The sequence below is a fragment of the Netta rufina genome, assembly GCF_964035555.1.
Source record: "Netta rufina genome assembly, chromosome: 2".
Classification (NCBI taxonomy): Eukaryota; Metazoa; Chordata; class Aves; order Anseriformes; family Anatidae; genus Netta; species Netta rufina.
This window is the reverse complement of record NC_140124.1, coordinates 99,503,052-99,527,601: the sequence shown is the minus strand read 5'-3', so window position 1 is coordinate 99,527,601 and position 24,550 is coordinate 99,503,052.

Sequence of the window (24,550 nt, the reverse complement as noted above, 5' to 3'; positions counted from 1 at the left end):
GGTGGTGAGGCACTGGAATGGGTTGTCTAGAGAAGCTGTGGATGTCCCACCCCTGGAAGTGTTCAAGGCCAGGTTGGATGGGGTTTTGAGCAACCTGATCTAATGGAAATTGTCCCTTGCCTTGGCACAGAGGTTGGAACTGGATGACCTTTAAGGTCCTTTCCAACCCAAACCATTCTGATTCGATGATAAGAGCACACACAGCTAGTTTAGATGAAAAGTAGGTTTGCGTCTTTATGGCTAGCATTGATCTTCATGATTACCAGAAACCTACTTTGCAAATCTACTAGAAGATCCACAAGTTACCTTTAGCAATACTAGGTCATCATTCTCGTATTTTCTTTCTAAAGTATTTATTTATTAAAAAGAAAAAAGAGAAAGCTACACTCAATTTGATATGATGAAAGTTTAAAATCCAAGGGAAATCTTTGGTTTTTATTATCCAAAAGTCAAGTAAGACAAAAAATCTAATCACGATAGTCCATTCTAGTTTTACATAATGTAAATCATTTTATAACCTTACATCATTGAAAATCTGCACACCATTCACCATACAATCTTTAGCAAATTATAACTACTGTTTGTAGGCACATTTTAAAAAATGAAAGGAATTTAAACATTTTGTACTGCTGGTGAACCAAATATTGATTTTTATTTTTTCTCTTCTTGAGATGATAGTTCTTAATTTTTTACTCATCACAGAAACACAACATAATGGAAGTTGAATAAACAGACTTTCTTAAGCTTTACAAGATGGATCCATCTTTGAGAGAGAAGAGAATGAAAGAGAATGAAAAGAAAAAGCTTTCATTTTTTTTCCTAAAGCTAAGACCTTGAAGAGTGGTATAAATCTACCATATTAACTAAAATCTTTACTAACAGGATGTAGGTCAGGAACAAAATGACTGGAGGAAAAAACTGATGAAAACTCATCATCTTGCCTAGTAGGAGAAAAGGAAAGAGAGAGAGGGGAAAAGGGGATAGGGATATGGATAGTCCATTCTACTTTTACATAATGTAAACCATTTTATAACCTTACATCACTGAAAATCTGCACACCATTCATCTTACAATCTTTAGCATATTATAACTACTGTTACAAAACTGAGACATGATTTTGCACTTTGGTTTAAGTTTTTTTCTGCTGTGGAAATGAGCTTTCATTTAAAATAATATTTCTGAGAGAACTTCAGTGTGAGAAATATTTGTGGTTCAGTGAAAAATACAATACAGACATATAGTCTAACCTCAGTTATACAGATTTATACTAAACATTGTATAAGAAAAAGGAATCTACCAAGTGCAAAACTAGGTGCTCAAACATTAGTTTGGCAACAGATTAAGGTGTTTTAAATGACACTAAAGGACAAGTTCTTCCCTAAGGAACAAAATCAACTGGAGAAGAGACAGCTTATTTGTTACTTCAGTCATCAGAAAAGCTCAAAGTGACAGTGGACAAATTATGACAAACTGAAGGACTGATGTCAACACTTCAGTTATTGCTTACAATATGGATTTAGTATTACACATCTTTGGCTCAAAAAAAAAAAGCACCAGTATTTCTGATAGTTGTTGGTCAGTGTCTGTAAATATTTAACCTGTACTACAGACACTTGGATTGTTGGTTTCCAAATCAAGTACTGTATGAAAAAAAAAAAACAAAAAACAAAGAAAAAAACAAACAAACAAACAAAAACACAAAAAACAACACAAACAAAAAAAAAAATCATAGACAAACACAGAACAAGCCAACGTCAGCTTTGCAAAACTGGGAAGGAAGAGCAAAATAATAAAACTAAAAGATTGTAACAAAAAACACCATGACTATCTCATTGTCACAGATAACTGTGACTCAATCACTAAATACGATAGGTTTCTGGTCATGTCTGGAATTGCAAACAATCTTCTCACTTCTACCAGCAGAATTCCAAGCTAAGACATTTATATGATGGTAGAAAGAGACACCTAATGCCATTACAATGGTATCAAGCAAATGGCTCAACAGTATAATACGTAAGTTTAAAAGTGCCACCATTAAAAAAATAATAAAAATAAAGTAAAAAAATAAACACAGAGATGTTCTAAGATTGCAGATCATCTCTTTTTCATTGTTGAAAATCATCTAAGTTGTCTAAGTCTGAGATAATTTTAAATTATTGCAAAAGAGATAATCAAAAAAAAAAAAAAAAAAAAAAAAAGGAAAAATCAACATTTGCCCAGTCAAAAACGTAAACAAATGTACAACAAAATTTAAAATTTACTGGATGAAGACAATTTTTGCAGGGAAAAAAAAAAAAAAAAAAAGAAGAAAAATAAAAGTAAATTTAAATTCCTTATTTTGAAAAGAAATGAAAAAATACAGAAGTCAAAGCTCATGGAAATTTTACAAATAAAATTGCATCAAAGAAAATTATCTTCTTGTATTATACCATAAAGTCAGTGGGATGACTTGGTTTCAATATTTTGTCAATATTCTGCTTTCAAATTATCTGCAGGTAGATTTAAAGACGTAATTATTCAGTTTTAAAAGCCTGAATAATTTTGAATATTTTTTTTCCCTCTGTGAACTACTAAAGGTAAATTTAGCTGAGAATGGCTTCTAATTCTGTATTTAGATTATACAACTAGTTAAATTAATGCACAAAGTGTAAAGGAGCTACAGATATCTCTGTGATGCTGTATGGTTTGTTGTGTGTTATTTTGTTTGTTTGAATAGATGTTTCTGAAAATTCATTTGACTGTAACGGTTTGGTACATTCAGAAGTAATCTAGATAAAAAATGCATTTTATATAAAAGATGGGCACTAAGATAAGATAAGATGCAAAATTATGTGTCTATCTCCTAATCAGTTCAAGAGCAGGCAGACATCCAGATATCTTTCAATACATTGACTTAATATCACTTACTTAAAGCTATAAAGGAAGTTTTTGGCAAAGCAGGAAATTAATCTGTAGTCCAGTGTAGCACCACAGATGCTTTTATGTAATCACATATTATGTACATGAAGTGACGATTTTTCAAAGAAACCTACAGAAACTACATCTGATAATGAAACCTGTTATTTTGGAACCAATCTCTTGGGCTCTGCCATGTACAAAACTCTGACATGGCAAGCTGTGGAAATGACAAAGTCACTTGCATGCTTCTTTTGTCTTTTATTCTATAGGTCTGATTTGGCACTAATTCATTCTTATGGTTTATCAAAGTGTCTTTATGGAACTCTGACAATACCTTATTGGTCACACATTGTGAAGGCTCCTGGTGCCTTCTGTGTACTTTTGTATCTGGGCTGCAGCAACATTATTTGCCGACTGATGTTTCAGTGAAGACTGGTAGGAATGCTGAACAGAGTTGCCTTCAGGGCAAATTGTGTTAATCAAAGTTCATTAACCCTAGAGAATGGGACCTTGAGTCAGCTACAGCTATGAGTTGAATCTGTCTAGACCTTTTCCTAATTCTGTATGCTCTAAAGAATACCGGAATGCTTCTAAAATGAAATGAAATGAAATGAAATGAAATGAAATGAAATAAAATAAATAAAATAAAATAAAATAAAATAAACATAAAGGAAAACTTAGGAAAAAAAAAAAAAGAAAAAAAAAGTTGAAGTTAGCAGGTTTGAGAGAATAGAAGTAGAGAAGATCTGTACCTGCTTTAGCTGCCTATTGGGATCTTTCAGGCAGATGTTTGCTCCCAGGCTTAGTTTTACATAGCTGTATTACTTTTTGAGCTGAGCTAAACAGTGCTGCAGTTCCCTGTTGTCCCTCAGACAGTCCTTTTCATTAGCTCTAAGGTTTACTGCTCCATTCTGCTGTCAGTTCCTCTGCTTGAGCTGCAAGCTTGCAGCTCCATGTTGTGAATTTCCTACTTGCTACATCTCAAAGTTTTTTCATCCTACTTGACTGCTCAATACAGAAGGACAAGTCCCCTCTGTTCACAAGTGATACAGTTTACCCAGTCACTCCTCTCTTTAAAAGATACATAATCATGAAAAAGTTAAAAACAAAGAAATAAGAAAGAACAACAACAACAACAACAACAAAAAGTCAGGGAAACCTGACTGGAAACCTGACTTAGTGGGTGGCCTCCTTGCCTATGGCAGGGGGGTTGGAACTAGATGATCTTTAAGGTCCCTTCCAACCTGAATCATTCTATGATTCTATGATAAGATCTAGGTTGCTCTGAAGTAAAGATCCACACTTCAAATAACCTTCTTCTCCTTTCTGATGCAATTATCAATGATTTGACTCACTGTTTTGGTAAGCAGCATCTCCTTCCTCCTCAACTCTAAAAAGAGATTTTGTTGATTATTTTAATTTTCTCTTTAAAAGATATGTGTGTTTTGTTTGTGCATTTGGTTGGTTTTTATCAGTAGCTTCACTGAATCTGCATTTGTTCTTCAGTTTGATGATAGAGAAGAGTCAGTAATATGTATTACAAAGTTAGCTCTGCTCCATGCTGCAGTTACTGAGAATAGTAGCTTATGCTGAAGCGTAGAGTTAAACAGCTCACTTGCCCAAGTGATGTATTTTCTTCCTTATTGCAAATCACAGCTGAGAGGTGGATAAAAGACCTTAATTAAGATACATTGGCTATGACTTACCCACAATTAAGATGCTCTCCAGTGTAAGTTCTTTGCTCCTTAAGGTATACAGTTTCTTCTGCTTAAGTAAGTTATGTTTCTCTATTCAAGACATCAAATCTTCATATATCTTCAAACACAAGATCTTTTTAGACAGGAACACATAAGAAAACAGCACTAAAATAAGATCAGAAATGGTTTCAGTAGAGAAAAATGATCTCAGAGATGTTCATGTAACACTAACTGTGCAGCTGTTTTTACTCTCGCTTTCTATACTGTGATTATTTAAGCTTCTTATATACCATGACATGTATACTGCTTTGAATGAAACGTGATAATCCTTACTATGTTATCTAGAGAATGGCTGTGTTGCAGCTATCATATCTCACTAATACTATTTGTCATAATGTGTTCATTTTTTCAGATACCGAATAATTTAATTTGTGCACAGATCTTAAGCTACTTGTTTAAAGCAGTTAGAAGTGCCTGACTCCACAGGAATTTCTGTTGTCCAATAATCATTTCACTGAACAATTCATTTAACTAGCATTTCTAAAGATTTCTAACTAAAAGTCTTGAATGGAGAGATGCATGCTTTCTGTCTTTCCTAGCCTACATGCATTTATTCACTTTTATTTTTTTATTTTTTTTTCAGTCTCTTCCATGTACGTCTCCTATTTTAGGTACTTCCCAGCAATTTTCTTACTATTGCATCTGAGGTGTGGACTGATGTACTTCCCCTAGCCCATTCCTGTGATGATTTGATGCTACACATGGCACCCCAACACATCCTTCTGCCTTACACTCCTGACAGTCATGCTAATTCATACCAGTTATTTTTCAATTTACCTCTTAGCTACTTACACGTATTCCCATCGGAGCCTGGCAATGAGATCCTCAGACTGGGGTACACCATCATGCCTATCAGGTGTGAGATTACAGGAATTTCACAAGTTGCTTGATTTGATTTTGTAACTCCCAGGCAGTACTATATCTCTTTAGATAATGAGAAAACAACAAAAACAACAATAATAATAAACTTAATTGTATTGTAAGTGAGATTCTGTCTCCCCTTCTGTCAATCTCTACCTTGGCTCTATGACGTGTGTCCCTGCTGCAGGGAAGGTGAACACAAATCACACGGAATCACTGCTCTCCTGAAAGCTTTCTGGTTCCTGTTGCAGATTATTTTTATTTATTTATTTTTATTTGGCATTAGTAACAGAATCCTGAATATCATTACCTTACTTAGACCTCCAATGAGGTCTCACCAATGGTGATTCATATTAATCCCTAATGACCACATAAAAATCTAAGTATTCAGGGAGGTATTCTGATCACTGCTTAATCATTGTCAATGGGGATACTGGGTTCTCCTTTTTCTACTTTGATCTCTCACTTTACAACAGAAATATTAGTTTTGGCTTTAAATGAAAAGTCCTGAACTAGGAATACTCGATTCATTACTGAAATTCTCAAGGTCACTTAGTTTATTCTTAATACTAAGGCTTTCTGTAGTATGATCTTCTGCAAATTTCACTGGAACACTCTAATTTTTTGTTGAGGTCATTAATTAGAATGTTTCAAAATATCAGTATTGAGATATTTTATTTTTGGAGATCCTGAAGAATGTTTTTCCTATTTCTTTTTCCTTTTGGTGTAACTAAAAGTAATCTGTTCTTAAGCCAGATTCTTGTCCAATTTACATTTCTGGTAATAAATTATTTCATGACATTGAAATGGATGAGTTTTATTATATTTATTTTCTCCACCCAAAAAAATAAAAATCCATGTATTTCCTGGCTGAATTATCTGTGCTCTCATTTTCGATACCTAAATACCTGAATACCAAGATTTTCATTTGGTCAATAGGAAGTACATATGAATCACTGTTTTTTTTTTTTTTTTTTGGTTCCATCATATTTATTTTTTTTTAATGAAATCCTTCTGATTAAGTATTTAAACATTTATTTTTTTCTTTTGCAAGCACCAGTTTTTAGCTTGAACATGAAAGTATCCATTTTTTATATAAAAGTTACTAATGTCTTATATTTTCACATTTTTCTATGTGACCCATCAGACATAAATAAATAAATAAAACATCAAGAGAATTGGCCATAGAAAAACTTTGGAAGGATGTGTGGTTAAGGAATATAAATAAGTTTCAGAAGGGAGGAAGAGAGAGTAGTGAATAGTTTGCTGACATTCAACTAAACTATAATCATTCTTTTTCCAAAGAGGTAATTGCTATTTACAGGAGTTCTAGGTCATGACACCATCTTGCACCCAACTTAGAAGAAGTACCTGAACAATACAGCACACCATGAGACCTGGGCTGTGAATGAGCAAATCTTCAGGCTTCCTAAAGTGCACTGCATCATTAAAAATAAATCAAAGCCTGTAAAAGTTGACATACTGTAGCTGTTTTCCTCACCTCACCTGCTTTAATTTGACATATTTTCAGAGGAAAGTCACCATTCATTTCATATCTAGACTTGTCAAATCCTTTTTCTTCACTTAGTACCAGTGGAGTCAAGATTCGTACCATGGCTTACTGAAAATCTGTAACGAGCAGACAACTGATTGTATATAATTAAGTGGTGGTGGTGGTGGGGGGGGGATAAAGAATATTTAAAGGTTTAAACCAGGAAAACAAACAAACAAACAAACAAACAAAAAACACCATTCAAAGCATTAGAATTCCATGTTTAATGGGAAATTAAAAATAATTGATAATTTTCAAAATAGAAATCTAACAGTATTATTAGTGAAAGCTTTGTAAAATCATGCAGTGCCACAAACAGCAAATATCTGAAAATAACCCATCACCTAATTCTGGTGTGCAGTAAACATTCCTGTAGTAGGTAAAGAAGGTTCAAGAAGCAGGGAAACACAGTTCTATCACCTGTGGGAAAGAAGAGTAACTACTTTTGACAGCTAACTGCAGTCAAGCCCCAGACCCCCAGTTCAGTGCAGGAGGGCAGGTATGCAGCAGCAGTTCCCCTGCGGCCTGTGGAGAGGCCCCTGGAGGAGCAGGCTGTCTGCCTGCAGCCTATGGGTCCCACATGGAGCAGATCTCCACGCTGCACCCTGTGGAGGCGCCCCTGGTGGAGCAGGTGGATGTGGCCTGGAGGAGGCTGCAGCCCATGGAGAGCACCTACAGGAGAAGCCCTCAGGCTGGAGCTGCAGCCTATGGAGAGGAGCCCATGCAGGAGCAGGGGGTCTGCCACACATGGGGGACCCATTTTGGAGTAGTGTGTTCCCAAAGTATTGACCTCATGGTACAGACCCATTATTGGAGCAGTTCTTGAAGTTCTTTGGGAAGCCCATATAGGATCAATTCGGGAAGAATGTTGTCCTGTGGGAAGTACCCCACACTGGAACAAGGGAAGAGAGTGAGAAAGAAGGAGCAGAAGCGAAGAAGTGTTATGGACTGACCGCAATCCCCAGTCCCCTTTGCCACACAGGGGAAGAAGGTAGAAGTGGGAGGATGAGGGGAAGATTTTTTTTTTTATTTTGCTTTCAGTTTCTCACTGTTAAAGTCTGTTAGTGATAGGCAATAAATTATATTAATTGCTCTACACTGGGTCTGTTTTGCCCATGACAGTAAAAGGTGAGTGATCTCCCTGTCCTTATACCCTTGAGCTCCTCTTTTCCATCATATTTTCTTTCCCTCTTCCTTTGAGGAGGGGGATTGAAAGCAGTGTGGTGGAGTTTAGTTGTCCATCAGGGTGAAACATTACAAAAGCTTAGCTGAAAAATGCCTAACCATTCTTCAAAACAGGTTCTATTTTCATGTTCAAACAGTAGTTTTTCAACAGTATATGAAAAGGTTACATTTAGATGCACTTTAAGAATATTGGAAGGATAACTTTTTCCTAATTTAGCTTTTTTTTTATTATTTTTTTTTTAAGCGATTAAAAATGATAGATTCTGAATAACTTTCAGAGAAACAACCTGAAGGAAGACAGAAAATAAGCAAGGTAAATCTGTCTCCTGAGAACTATTTTTCTGTATATATATTTTTTAAGTAAAAATCCTAAATAATCAGACAAGTGTTCATAAGGAAAGAGATACTAATTCAGATTAAATATATGTGGAACTGTCTGCTCAACCCATGACACTGCTGTGCTTGAAAAAAGAAATCTTGAGTGACAAATTAGGCTTTGTATTAATCTCAGTGTCTACGAAATATATTATTACCGTATGATTTTGACTCTGGTGAAGGTTCAGTCTCAATCAGTCTCCCTTGTTACTGAATATTTTCATTGTTTTAATAAATCACTGAGACAAAGTTGAAGAGAGGAATGCTGCTACTCAGCGAGGGCAAAATCCCATGGAGCTATGTGAAACCCATCTGCTCTCTTCAGCTTCCATTCACTGTAGAAAACAGTGAATTAGAACTATAATTTTTTTATGGACCTCACTATGCAGGAAAGCTGCAGGTTTCTAACCATGCTGCAAGTCTCCATTACTACAACCAAAACCTTCAAATCTACATGCTATGAATGAGTTGATTGTCATGACTACCTTTGATCTGCAACCACTGCTTTTATAACAGAGACGACTGATTCATGAAGGATTCCATAACCATATAAGACAGTTTAATAACATGAAATAAGCTCAACTAGAAAAGAGGGAGCAGGTGCCTAGCTCTGTCAAGATACAGACACAGCGAGCTTCTTCCTTTGACATCCATTAGATATAATGGCACCAACAAGGACTGCCAGGGTTGAGCAACTCACATATGAAGAAACTGACTCTCATAATACATTTTAGGAAGAACAGAGGAAACAGACATGGGAAGTACAAAGCTGTAACAAGTACTGAACTGCAAATTTGCTTTATAGGATGGTACTGAGCTTACAGAGTATGCAACTATATCAGACTGGTTGCCATAATACAGTTTTATTACAGCCACTAGAAACATCCTGATCACAGTAAGTATGGTCAGAACTAAGATCTGCTTACTTGTAAACCTCACGCCAACAAAACTACAACTAGCACTTTACTATCTTCCATCAGTATACTCATATACTGTGTGGACTCAATCCAGTAGTAGGCAGCAATAAATATGCATGCTACATAAAAGATAAAGATATTTTGGCTTTCCCCAAACACGTCAACTGAAATTGCCTGTGAAAAAATTAAAGACATGATAGGAAAAAAAATGCAATTAAGTTTACTCAGGTGTATTTGCATTTAGTCTGAATGAACAATAGGACACAGTGACAGTGCCAATCATTTTACATGGAACTATGGAATGGACAGTAGAAAAATCACATGCTCATTAGAAATACACTAAATCTATACCTCAATGTTTTGAAAAAGAAAGTAAAACACTTCCACCAAAACTGCTCCTTCCAGAATTTTAAAGCTAAAATAAGGGTAAAAAAAAAAAAAGAAACAATTAGATGGAAAGCCTTTTTTTTTTTTTTTTTTTTTTTTTAAGTAACATAATAGATTATGTGAATTTTATGCAAAATACTCAGCACCTGACAATTTTTTTTTTAAAATAAATTGCTAGTTTAATACAAACGATACAGGAATTTTATCCACTTCTATTAGCCACTCCTATTCAATAGAGACAACTTAGCCATAACTCATAATAATTTCAAATGTTTTAATGGAAAATCTAGACAATTAATCTTCTGTTACTGTAAGTGTAGTAGTCTCACTAAAGTTAACAAAAAGTAACAATTTATATATACTCTTTATTAATTTTATACTAATTTGATGCCAAAATAGTTTTGTTTTGTTTTTTACATTTTGCACACTCATCCACATTGTCTACATAAAAAGTCCAGTGTCATTACTAAATTCACAAATTAAGAAAGCAGCAAAACAGCTAGAAACATCTCGTCAAATATTTTAGTCATCTTTAATATCAGAATTAAAACAATGTATTTTGGATTTTAAATATGCTAATATAGTTGATAATTCTATTCATTATACACCTTCAATTTAGGTTTCTCTGTGCAAACCATAGCAGTTTCTTGAAAACAAGATGAATTATTCAGAGTTCCTAATGAATTCAAAACCACAAATCATGTTTCAGTGCTTTCGAACTCGCAGTATGATGGCTAAGAAGCTTGCTGTAGGTGTTAATTAATGGCAGCATTAATTGTTAATTAGCAAGTGTTAAAATGGTAACAGAAATTAATTCTGAATAGATTCAGGCTTTGCTTAGGTATAAAGTGACTGGCATATCTTCTAGACAACTTGATTTTTTTTAAAGTTACTCTCGTGCAGAATCAGAATACAGTCATGGCCACTGGTCTTATTTGGCTCAATCTGGGCAGGTATTCATTTACTCTTCCTCTTGAAAGACAAAAGTTTCAGCCAATCCATTTCAATATTCTAGTTCTTGTGACAAGACCACATAACAGAACAGAAAGGTAAACAGCAGCAGTGGACTGGGAACACATAAGGAAGCCATTCATCCCCCCCCCCAAAAAAAAGCATTTTCCAATTCTTCCTCCCCTGTAGGTCTGAGTCTGAGAAGGAGTAAGGTTCAGGGCTCAGGGGGAAAATTTATCTATACCAAGAATTCTCTTCCTTTCAGATGTCCTGAATCACTTGAGTATAATACCCAGTCTACATAATGAAATATACATCACTTTTAGTTTTAGAGTGTCACTGAGTGCTGAATAAACCTTACAAGGAAAACTTCTGTTAGAACAAAAAAATTAATTACAGCATGATGCCTTTACCAACAATAACTATATTATAGTTATATAAATATATGTATAAATACATATTATCCAAACAAAATTACGATATAAAGAGGCAGGGATACTTGAAATATCATCACACTTAAAATGATATATGCAATTATGATTTCTTAAAAGTGATGCTAGGTTATGAAATACAGGGAAGTTCAGTGACAAAACTGGTGTTCAGTTGAATACTAGAATTGTATCCTTTCAGTAACAAGACTAGCATTCATTTCACAGCAATTTAATCCTTAGAAATTGTAAGGATGAACACATTTTACTTCAGAAATAATCACCAACCTTTATTTATGTTTCAGACTTTGAGATTCTAAAGTGAATCATAAATATTTCATGCAAGTATTGTTCTATGGTACCCATCTGGTAGAAGAGTATTTTCTCCTTAGTTGATTAAAACTTTATTGACCTTACTGTCTGTCAGGTTCTGCTAAGGGGATTTTTGCCAAGCAAATTTTTAATATTGTGCTTGCCAAAATGCATCAACAGATTCTGTAAAGGGTAATCGTAAAACCATGGGGAACATTTAATATTACAGCGAAGACCATGGCATTTACATTTTAACTTTTGCTTACTTTCAGATTTCCTGCAGTTACAATGGGAAAATGAAATGTAGACAACACAAACACCCTTGCACAAAATGATGAAATGCCATAAGGTTGATAATTAGGGATGTCATTGCCTAGCTGACAGTAATTGCAAAGTGAATTTCCTTATTAATAACTAATAGTTTATGACAAAAAAAAAAAAAAAAAACTTCCTAGGAAAAAAACTTTTTTATTTATTTTTTTTTCCTCTGACAGATGAATAATTTTTGGAAACACTCATGTGCAATAGGTTTTTGAACAACCTGATCCAGTGAACAGCCTGAGGTCAGTGAGAACTTCTGAGAAGGAGCTTAAGGACCTTTTCTCAACAGGAAGCTCAAAGGTTTGACTACTAGGTTGCTCTGCAGGCAAGAGAGAGCAGAGGTTCATGCCTGGCAAAACCCTGCAGCATCTCTATGTACGTTCTGAAGTCCCTCTAAAGAGAGGGCAGCAAAGCCACTTGTAATTGGAGGCAAGGCAGAATGCAGCAGAACACAGAAAACTTTGCTCCAGAGTGAAAAACATTTTAAGGAACTTAAATTGAAAACTTGACTGTATTCTTCAGTCGTGTTTAAATATTTTTTTTTTTTTCTTTTTCCCCACAGAGAAATGAAGGTGTTAACAGCTAATTGTAGACACAAAATCAGTATTTGTACTTTAAAATGTATATATATTGAGGTCTATCAGCATATTATATCTGCTCTCATTCTCTTGACCACTCCAAACCCCCAGGGCTCTTTCAGCCTATATAAGTTCCACTCTGCTCTTTACAGGGTATAAATCTGATGCTACCCATATGTCTAGTCTTTGTCCAGTCAACCTAAAAATAGTTATCTTTAAAGTAAGGGTGACCTGGAAAGTCCTGATATTGTCCAGCCTATCACAGCTAGTTGGGATGGCTTAATACAGAGAGAAATGCCATGGAGAATTTAGAAAAAGTGGTCTCTATTCTGAGAGTGCAGCTGAATTCCTGAACTTCAACATAAGTAATGTTCAAAAATAAATAAATGAATAAACTCTTTTATTTTGTTTTTATTAAAGAGAAATCTTATAGTTTCCATTCTTTTCAAATAATAGGCTTCCAGAAAGAGAAAGAAAATAAAGGGGTGGGGTTTTAGTGTTGTGTTTTTTTTTTTTTTTTTCTTCTTCTTCTAGATAAAATCACCAAAGTCAAAAGAGTTCACAAATGGATGTAAAAGAAGTATCACCACAGAAAAAAAAAAAAAAAAAAAAAAAAGATAAATCACTGTTTAAATGTAATGTTTAGAATTTATGAATGTTATGAAGAAGACAAGAGGTCTTTGCTGAACCGTCCTCCAACTTGCAAAGAATTTTTACTCCCCAATATCAGCAGTACCGATTTCGAGCATTTCTTCTCTTCAAAGGCTCATTTATCTTCCTTTACACCTCTCTCAGTGATACTTTTCTCCTAAGTGCCATACAAATACAACACCATAACAATTTTCAGCCACAAGACAAGAGTTACCCTCTAGAGAGAGAAAAGAGGAAATGCAGCTACACAATAGGGCAATATTACCCAACACAATAGGGAATCCTCATGTTTCCATGTAGTCTCACCAATTATGACAATATTGTGGAGGCCACCCAGAAGTAGCTCTAATTTGACTCAGCATAGAACAAGCATTCTCTTAGCTTTTCGGGCAGTTGATGCATTGCACCAATAACAATGCACAGCCCATGTATTTTAAACACAAATGCATGGGCAAATGCATGCTCTTCATTGTAGCCACAGCAGCAACTGTACTTTACACATGAAAGTTACATACTTGGAGACTAGCAGACAGAAATAAAAAGTAAACATTTGGTCCACTGTATGTGTTATTTAAATACAAAGTTTTATTTATTTATTTATCTATAGCATTATTCAATATTCCACAAGGCAAAGGTTCCTTTTTTTTCAGGCTACACCCTCCTTTATTTGCTTACAGCTGTTGCACTGACAGTCAGGAGGAGGTTCATCCCTTTTCTCAGACCATTCTGCCTGAGGGATTTGACAAATGGGAACTACAGTGAATTAGAGAGGACATTGTGGAAAAGAGCACAGTAAAATAGCAGGGAAAAAAATAGTTTAGTTAGACTAGCAACAGCTTCTGTCTTGTGAAAGGCCAACAATACCTCACCTGAGGTTTCTGTTCAAAAATCACTTGCCCATATGCAGTCTGTTACCACATCTGTTCAGAAAAAAAAAATAGGTCACAGATATGTAAATAAGGAAATTAAAGTAATGTAATAATCAACACTGCATCCGTAATTTCTGACCCAAATAAGATGGTGACCTCTAGAGCTGTTAAATCTGCTGTTAGATGGCAGAGAGCTGGCAGTGGAAAAAAATGATATTTGTATGAACCACCAAAAAAAAAAATAGTGACAAACAAGTGTCACAAAAAATATATATACAGATGTGAGCAATGCCTAGTTTAGGTGACCTGTTTTGTTTTGTGCAGCAGTAATGATTACTGCTATTCCTACATTATATTTACACCACTGTTCTGTTTTCTTTAACACTACTCTGCAGTTATAACGACACTAGAATCGGTAGCACACCTGCAGCTGATATACCCAAAGATGGGATCATACCTTCTAATTATAGAGTAGGTTCTTACTTCCGTTAGATTAGATTTGAGCCAAAAAATTCACTACTTATACCAAAATTTAGGTGACCTACTTAAGCTCTTTGCTGATTTCTTCATATTCCCCCTCGGAATCCTCAGAGTCTTCAAGGAGACAGTGGTAGCTATAAGATTTAGTATATAAAAGACAAAATTCTGAATTAGATGCTTTTTGCTGCCTGCTATAAACTGGTGGGAAGCTTTGCTTGTACTTTGTAAGTTCCCTCAATCAATCTCTTGCCATAAGCTGAGCTTTACAATGGCTCAACATTAGTGGACTTGAGACTAATACACGTATAACTATTTGTGTCATGATAAAACATTATTTTTGCATTATGCTTTGTCAGCATCCCTTGGGATGCCTTTAATCTAATTCAAACACACAAACTGCTGTTCTGAATTAGAACTTTATTCCAACTATACTGAAGAGGTTTTATTTCAGCTATTTTTATTTTTTTTTTTCTTTAATAGAACTGCCTGAGAACACTAGCACTGGAAAGAGGATCTGTATTTGCTAGGTATGCTATTGCGAAAGTCTGATGGAAGGTGGAGGCTAACAGGGGACTATCGGGGCCTGAATGAAGTCACGCCACCATTGAGTTCTGCAGTGCTGGACATGCTAGAATTTTAATATGAACTAGAGTCAAAGGCAGTCAAGTGGTATGCCACAACTGAAATTGCTAATGAATTTTCTCCTCTGGCAGCAGCATGCAGGCCACGGTTTGCTTTCATTTGGCGGGGCATTCAGTACACCTGGAATTGACTGCCCCAGGGGTGGAAACACAGCTCTACCATTTGCTATGGACTAATCCAGACAACACTGGAACAGGGGGGCACTCCTGAACTTCTGCAGTACATCAAGGACATCATCGTGTGGGGTAACACAGCAGAAGTTTTTGAAAAAGGGAAGAAAATAATCCAAATTCTTGTGAAAGCTGGTTTTGCTATTAAACAGAGTAAGGTCAAGGAATCCACACAGGAAATCCAGTTCTTGCGGGTAAAATGGCAGAATGGATGTCGCCACATTCCAGTGGATGTGATCAACAAAAAACCTGCTGTCTCCGCCAACTAGCAATAAAGAAATACAAGTTTTCCTAGGCCTTGTGGGATTCCGGAGAATGCATGTTCCAGGCTATAGTCAGCTTGTGGGTCCTCTATATCGAGTGACTCAATAGAGGGATTATTTTGAGTTGGGCCCCAAGCAACAACAGGCTTTTGAACAAATCAAACAAGAAATAGCGTGTGCAATAACGCTTGGGCTTGTCCATACCAGACCAACTGTGCAAAACGTACTTTACACTGCAGCTAGGGAGCATGACTTCATCTAGAGCCTCTGTCAGAAAACCCCAGCAGAAACTCAAGTTCGACCTTTGGGGTTCTGGAGGTGGGGCTATCGAGGATCAGAAGCCAACACCCTAACTGAAAAGGAGATACTAACAGCATATGGGGGCGGGGTGCTGTTCAAACAGCTTCAGAAGTTGTTGATACAGAATCACAACTTCTCTTGGCCCCACAGCTACCTGTGTTACCTTGGATGTTCAAAGGGAAAATCCCCACTACCCACCATGCAATCGACACAACGTGGAGTAAGTGTGTAGTGTTAGTTGCATGCATGAAATACACAGGTGCACAGCCTGGAAATTAACATGTTAAAAGGCACGAAGACTCTAGAGATTTCTAAGTTTCCATGGAGACACACAGTATAACCAAGTGTTCAAATCTCACCCAAAGGCATCCCAATGGGGGGAAAAGAGAGGCTCAGCCTGTCAACCGACCCCAGAAGTCAGGAGGTCCTCAGGATAGTGTATTCCCTTGTAATGGTATCTTCCCTGACATCTTCTGTCTCTTAGGCCAATTTATATTATTTTCTATCTTTTAGGTGGAGCTTGAGTGATTCTAGTCAAGCATATCTTATTTATGATTGGTGAAAAGTTTTCCTGTCTCTTTTTAAAGGAATAGGCTCCGATAAATTCATAGCGTGTGCTCAGTAAGGGGTGGTCACACCTTGGAGGTGAGTCGCTTTTGGGATGGAGGTGTGTTTTGGTACTATAACGATATTATAACGAGTAAAAAGTACACTAGAGAACAACATTTTGTCAAAAACATTACTGGTCATTGGCTCAGGGTAGCAGAAATGGAGCTTATTGGTCTCAGTGTGCACAAAAGCAATCAAGTCCCCACCTGGTCACAAAGCCTAGCCATGGTGTCTCCACTCCACTCTACACTCTGTTCTCTTCCTTAGAGCTCGCACACCAGGTTCCCCCAGTGCAATAGCATCTAAGGTTGGAAGCCTAGGGAACGCTCAAGTAATGCAGCTACACCTGTCCTGGTTTTAGTTAGAACAGAATTAATTTTCTTCCTAGTAGCTGGTGGAATGCTGTGTTTTGGCTTAGGATGAGAAGAGTGCTGATAACACCCCGATGTTTTAATTGTTGCAGAGCAGTGCTTATACCAAGCCAAGGACACCTCAGACTTTTGCTCTGTCCTGCCAACAGGCAGGCTGGGGGTGCAGTAAGAGCTGGGAGGGGACAGACCCAGGACAGGTGACCCGAACTAGCCAAAGGGGTATTCCATACCATCTGACGTCATGCTAAACAATATATAGGGGTGGCTAGCCGGGGGAAGGGGGCCGGACTGCTCGGGGTTAAGCTGGGCATCGGTCAGCGGGTGGTGAGCAATTGCATTGTGCATCACTTGTTTGTACATATTATTAGTAGTAGTACTATTATCATCATTGTATTATTATTATTATTATTATTATTATTATTATTATTATTATTATTATTATTATTATTATTATTATTATTATTATTATTTTCCTGTCTTATTAAACTGTCTTTATCTCAACTCACGGGCTTCACTTTCCATTTCTCTCCCCCGTCCCAGAGAGGGAGGGGGGAGGGTGAGCGAACGGCTGCGTGGTGTTTAGCTGCCAGCCGGGTTAAACCACGACAACACCTCACCCTGAAAGACTCTTCAATACTGTACATCTTCTTTAAAATGTGAATATTAGTGTTATTTTCCTAGTTACTTTAGGCAATTACACCATTGCTGAAAATACAAAAATTGCTGAAAGAGAAAAAAAGCCAGTACTGTATCTTTATACTGACTCAGGGATGGTGGCAAATGCCCTGTGGAGGTAGCAGCAGCAATGGAAATGGAGCAAATGGCAGCACAGAGGTAAACCTATCTGGGCTGCTACCCTGTGGCAAGATATTGCTGCCCAGGTAGAAAACCTGGATGTAAAAGAACATCATGTAGATGCTCACATGCCCAAGAGCCACGCCACCAAAGAACATCAGAATAATGAAGAGGTGGATTGAGCTTTGAAAATTGAAGTGGCTCAGGTGGACCTAGACTGGGGATGCAAAGGTGAGCTGTTTGTACATTGATGGGCCCATGAAACATGACGATATCTGGGGAGGGATGCCACATACAGATGGGCTCATATTAAAGGAGTGGACCTGACCATTGAGGCCATCACACATGTCACTCAAGAGTGTGAAACCTGTGCTGCGATCAAGTGAGCCATGAGGTTTTGTAAAATCTCCATGGAATAGGGGGAGATGGCTTGGATTTAACTATGGTGAGGCCTGGCAGATTGCCTATATCGGACCACTCCCACAAACCCGCCAAGGCAAATGGTACATACCATGGTAGAAGCAACTACTGGGTGGCTGGAAACATATCCAGTAAACCACGTCACCACCCGAAACACTATTGTGGGCTTGGAAAGGCAAGTGCTGTGGCATCGTGGTACACCAGAGAGAATTGAATCCGACAATGGGAGTCACTTCTGAAACAATCTTGGCACATCCTGGGCCAAGAACCATGGCATTGAGTGAGTGTATCACATCCCTTATCACCCACAAGCCTCTGGGAAGGTTGAGAGGTACAACGTACTGTTAAAGACCATGTTATGAGCATTGGGTGCTGGGATATGGAAACACTGGTACATAGATCTACCAGAAGCCTCTTGGCTAGCTAACACCAGAGGGTATGACAGCTGTCCTGGTCCTGCTGAAGCAAAACCCCTACACACAGTGGTTGGAGCTAAAGTCCCCATAGTGTGTGTAGGGACACGGATAGAGAAGGTAGTGTGTGTTGCTCCTGCCGTGGGAAAAGGGAGACCCACTTGTGGGGTTGTCTTTGCCCAAGGACCAGTGTACACCTGGTGGGTGATGCAAAAGGATGAGGATACCAGGTGCATGCCTCAAGGAGATTTAATATTTAACTCGGGAGAAAAGTAATCTGTAATCTAAGTTATGTGTTGTAGGAGGACACTGCAGAACCAATGACAGGTCTGCTTTGCAAAGAACTGGGCAAGTGCAGGGGTGACTTGAGCTAAGCTGGTGCTGGCATCCAGAAATAGAACTCCACCTGCCTTGAGTGACCTCTTAGGCAGATGAAGTTGAAATCATCAACAGTTCTTACAAATGTTTTGTGGAGAGGCCTATAGAATGAAAAGAAGTGCAGACCTATAAATCTTTTAATGGACAGGGAACAGTGATGATGAGGATTTCTATATCCTAAAGTATGTGGGACCTGAGCATGACACAAATGTTATGGAATAAGGGGTAGAGGTTGTACTGGGTATGGCTGGGATGGAGTTAACTTTCCCTGCAGCAGCCCACACAGTGCTGAGCTCTGCACTTGTAGCTAGAACAGCACTGGTATCATATCCGTGTTATGTCTCTTGCTGCGCAATACTGGCACAGCATCTGTACTCCCTTCAACCCTCTAAGAGCCAGCAGGTGGGTGTAGACAAGAGATGGGGAAGGGACATCACCAGGGTAGCTGACCTAACCCGACCAAAGGGGTATTCCATGCCATATGATGTCACAATCAGCAATAAAAGGTGGGGAAGGGGAAGGAGAGGGATGGCTCTCATTGTGGAAGCTTGTTAATGGGAAGTAGAGAGTAACTGCTTTTCTCTCTGTGTGTTTCTGCTCAGACTTTGCTTTTTTATTATTTTTTCTTTTCCATTTTATTTTTTTTTTCCATCTTTCTTTTCCCTTTCATTAAATCCTTATCTCAAACCTTGAGCACTTTGTGTCATATTCCCCCCCTCCATCTTTGAGGAGGGGGAGTGAGAGAGCAGCTGTGATGGAACTCAGCTGCCCACCCAAGTAAAACCACCACAGCTATTAATCTGGAAAGTTTGTACTTAAAGTGCAGACAAGAAGGGAATACAAGGAAACAGTGACACAATATTGGCAACATGACAGGTAATGGTCTCAAGCAAAATAGCAGCCTAAGCACCAATGTTATTCAACTCATTTTTAAAAGATTTAAGCAAACAAACAAACAACAATTTTTATTTAAATTATATTACTGAAAAAGGATAATATACTACAGTATTGATAGTTTTAGGGACTTCTTACCATGTGCAAAACTGGTAAACTTGAAATATAAAATTTTGGTATACTGGATCTAACTTTGAGATGAAACAGAATTACCCAGGTTTGGAAGGACCTCAGGTGACCAACAGCCTGGTAAGAGTCACCAGGTTACTAAGGTCTTATTTGGTTGGGTATCAAGGAACTTCAAAGACAGAGATTGTACAACCTCTCTGAACACCTGTTCTAGAGCTTGACAGTCCCGACAGTGATTTTATCTGCCCACCACCACACCCTCCTGTTAGAACATCTCTTGTTTCAATTTTTCACCATTGCCTCTCTTTCTTCTGTTGCACACCTCACTAAAGAGCCAAGAGCTGCTTTCTCAGTAATCTTCTCTTACATATTCATAGAATGCCTTGAGTTGGAAGGGACCTTAATGATCATTTAGTTCCACCCCCCCGCCACGGACAGGGATGCCGCTCGCTAGATCAGGTTGCCCAGCACTTTGTCCAACCTGGTCTTGAACACCTCCAGGGGTAGGGCATCCACAACTTCTCTGGGCAACATTTTGCAGTGCCTCACACCACTCCAAGTGAAGATTTTCCTCCTAACATCCTGTCTAAATTTACCCTCTCATTTTAAAACTATTCCCCCTTGTCCTATCAGAGCAAGGCACTCACATATTGGGATGCTGTCATTAGGTGTCCTCAAGGCCACAAAACCGAGTTCTTCAGATCTTCTCACAAAGCAAATCCTTCAGCTCTGGAACCCGTCACTGAAGCTCCTTCATTTTATTGATCTCTTATTGTATTGGAAGACACAGAACTGGATTCTCAATGTGGTCTAACAATTACAGAGTAAAGGGGAATATTAACTTCCCTTGGTATATTGACTGTACCCCTTTTCCCAGGTTGCTGTTGGTCACTTTTGCTGGCAGGGCATAACTGGCTCATGTTCAGCATATTGCTTACCAGGACCCCCATCAGAGTAGCTCCCCAGCCAGTCAGACTGTCCACTTCGCATTACTAAGGGATTACATCTTTCCAGGTGCAGGACATTGCATTAACCCTTTCTGATTTTAATGAAGTTCCTGTCAATCCATTACAGTAGCCAGTCTAGAGCCCTCTGGATGGAAGTTCTGCCTTTGAGCATTATCAGTTGCATTTCGCAGTTTGATATCCTTAGCAAACATGACAGTTGTGCATTCTGCCTCCTTCTCCAGACCCCTTATAAAGAAATAAGGTTATAAAGGTTGGACTAGATGATCTTAGAGGTCTTTTTCGGATCTAAATGATTCTATGATTCTATGACATTAAATTGGATAGATACCAAAATAAACCCTAGTGGAGCTCCACTTCTAAATGGCCTTCAGATGCAATATGATCATTAATTGCCAGCTATTCCCATTCACTTCCTTCTCTTTCAGTGTCCAGAAATAGTTTGAAAGAAGACTTGCATTGTGACCTTACTGGGAACTTAATGGAGGCTGACTGATCTATCGTGATCAGTAAAACTGGGATGAAGACTTTGAAAATGAATCAGAAGGACATCAATAGTTCAAACAAATGGGTAGACAGAAATATCATGAAGCTCACAAAAAGCAAATACAAAGTCCTGTGCCTGCAAAGGATTAGGCTAAATAGGGATGAAAGAGTAAGAATCTTGGAGATATGTGACAGAATTAAAGCAAATAGTTGCAAACAACCTGATCTAACTTTGAAATTAGCCTTGCAATGAGAAGGAAATTGGACCAGATCTCCAAAAATTCACCCAAACTTAATTATTCTATGATTCTTTATTGTGCAACAAACAGAAGCAAATAGAAGGTAAAAATAGAAGAAAAAATAAAAGTAGTAGAAAGTAAATTTCTAATAAATTTATTTCCCTGGCAGTATTATGAATGACACATCCAAGATGAACAGAAAGAGAAAAGTGTTTCAATAACTGTGTTTATGCTGAAATATCAATATATAAAGTCATTAAATCCATCCCTCAAGAAAAGTCATCATCAAGAAGGAATATATTAAGTTTGAAGAGATGTAACTTTATGTAGCTGTTAAGTAAGAGCATCTAATCGGAAAATCTTTGACGTATGTATATAATATATACACAAACACATATATGGTTTATTTACTATAGAGTCTACTTTCTTATAAGAGATGAAACAGTAGTACGCTGTCAAGCATGATAGCCATTTGAATTTGATTCCCCTCTGGCACAAGCTTTTCTTCAAACAGAGGAGGCAGGATCAATATAGGCTTGCTCCTATCATTCAGCTGATGCCTCAGTGAACATTACCCTGCCATACGTTTCTACATTTCTCCCACTCCTGTGGTGCACTTGTGATATGTAGATATCTGGTCCAGATGAGATATGTATTATGGGTTCCGTTTGCAAAATGATAAAAAAATAAATAAAAAATAACAGGACTATAAATCCAACACCATCATCAAAGACCTTCAGTGTAAAAAGACCATCATGACTATACATTCATAATTCAAAGTTGCAAGAACTCTTAGTAAATTACGTATTTCATTAATTCTTTCAGTATCTTCTTTCTTACTCTACAGTGTGCAAGTGAATCTTATTAAAATTTTAATAAACACAGGTTAAAAATATAATGTTGAATTACAATGTACATTTTACTTATTTTTGTAATATGAAAAAATATATATATTAAAAAAAAAGTTTAAAATATGGGAAGTTGTATGAAGCATGAAACCATGATGATGGAAGACCTAGGTTTCTCATCTGATTTCTAACCAGAAATCATCTGCTGAAGCTACATTCCCTATTAAACTGTGCAAATGTTATGGAGATATGTCTGGTACTGGGGAAAAAAAAAAAAAAAAAAAAAAAAAAAAAAAAAAAAAAAAAGAGGTTTTGGTTCCGAGAGGTTACTGGGGAAAAATGACCTTTCAATAAGTTATTGCATTTTATACGCCTATATGCCTCTGGCTATGTTTACTAGAGCTTAGTAACTTAACTAAGAGAGCTTAACTCACTTTAACTCCAGGAAAATACCTTCATATACTTTATATCCCTGCAGTCAAGACTTTCCAAGACCATTGGGAACTCCCATGATACACCAGCTCACAGGTTTGAAGATTTTCCCAGCTGTACTGTTTTCTCATTCAAGTCAATGCCCAAACACAAATATACATGTGTGAAACTCTTCTACTATCAAAATGGTCAGGCATATTGTATGACAGACTCACTCCAGATGAAAGTTTAGCCTGTGTGAACACTGGCTTAGTCAAGTCAAGTGCAGGTGTACGGAGCTCCTTCATATTCCCCATGTGGCCACATCCCTTGAAGTGTTCAAGGTCAGGTTGGAGCAACCTTGTCTAGTGGAAGGTGTTACTGGCAAGGGGGTTGGAATTGGATGATCTTTAAGGTCCCTTCCAATCCAAACTATTCTGCAGTTCTATGATATTCCAGAACTGTTTTCATCATATAGAAAAAAACATGCAGGGTGGGGTTCAGGTGCCTAAAATGTGCATTTAGCATAATCTTTGCAAAACAGTGGCAGCATATACAACATGGGATGTGTAGATTTAGATCTAAGTTGAGAAGGGACGGCAGGAGGCTATCCAGAGTGCAAGGAGACTTCTAAGGTATTTCAAAGGTTACACACAGAAGTTGTACTTCTGTTGTCATGAAAGAGTTTGGAGAGGACCCTTCAGTATTTAAGGACATGTATGAATAAAAGCTTTTGTTTAACATAAATGTGATAGTGGGGTATTAAATGCCTTTTCAGCAAAAAATATATATTTCAGTGGCTCTTATTTTTTTTTCAGAAACCTTGTACCCAGTATTTCTCTCAGCTCATCTAACTCTGTTTTATTCTTCAAGTCCAGTTTCTTCATCTTTGGATTCACAGAGCTTTCTATCTCCTTTCATCTTTGAAACTGTTGTCTAGTCCTAAACTGAAAATTCATTCTCTTCCCAGTCCTAGCACAGGATACATCATCAATGTAAAACCTCCTCAGCTGCAAAGAATAAATGAGCAGTGTACTGCAGCAAATTCACCTTTAACAATGTGTTCCTGAGCCTAGAAAGGTCTGAACATCTCTGTTTGCCTCTTGCATATATTTTTAATAGCACTATTCAGCATACAATGTTCACTGTACTGCTACAGTAATATATATATATATTACTGTTTCTCTTTGTAACAAGAATTTCTTTATTGCATTTACAGAACTATTACCAAATAATCCTGTGTGTTCATATGCTATTTCCTTTTTTTTTTTTTTTTTTTTTTTTTCAGAGGAAGGGTGGGAGAAAGAGGGAGAGAGAGGCTGGAATAGTGCTTAACAGGGAAAGTTTTACACATGAAAGAACAGCTATGATTTTTACAGCAGTTTCACAGTCCATTGTAGTCTGAGGACATAATAAAAGTATTTTATCCTTTTTGAGCTCAGTGGTTAGTTTCTGTTAAAAGACTGGATTACTTTAGGCTGAATTCTGCTCTGAAAACTAATTTAATCATCTGTTATGCTCTTGTGTTGTGAGATACAGGTTTGGGTGATTAAGCCTTAACATGAATACAGCTATGCTGGGTCAGACTAAGGTCCACCTACCAACATATCTCATCTCTAAGAATACAAAAAAAAAATAAAAGCAGAAATTCTGTGACACTTTACTCTTACAATTCCTCTGAGGTAACAGCAGTGT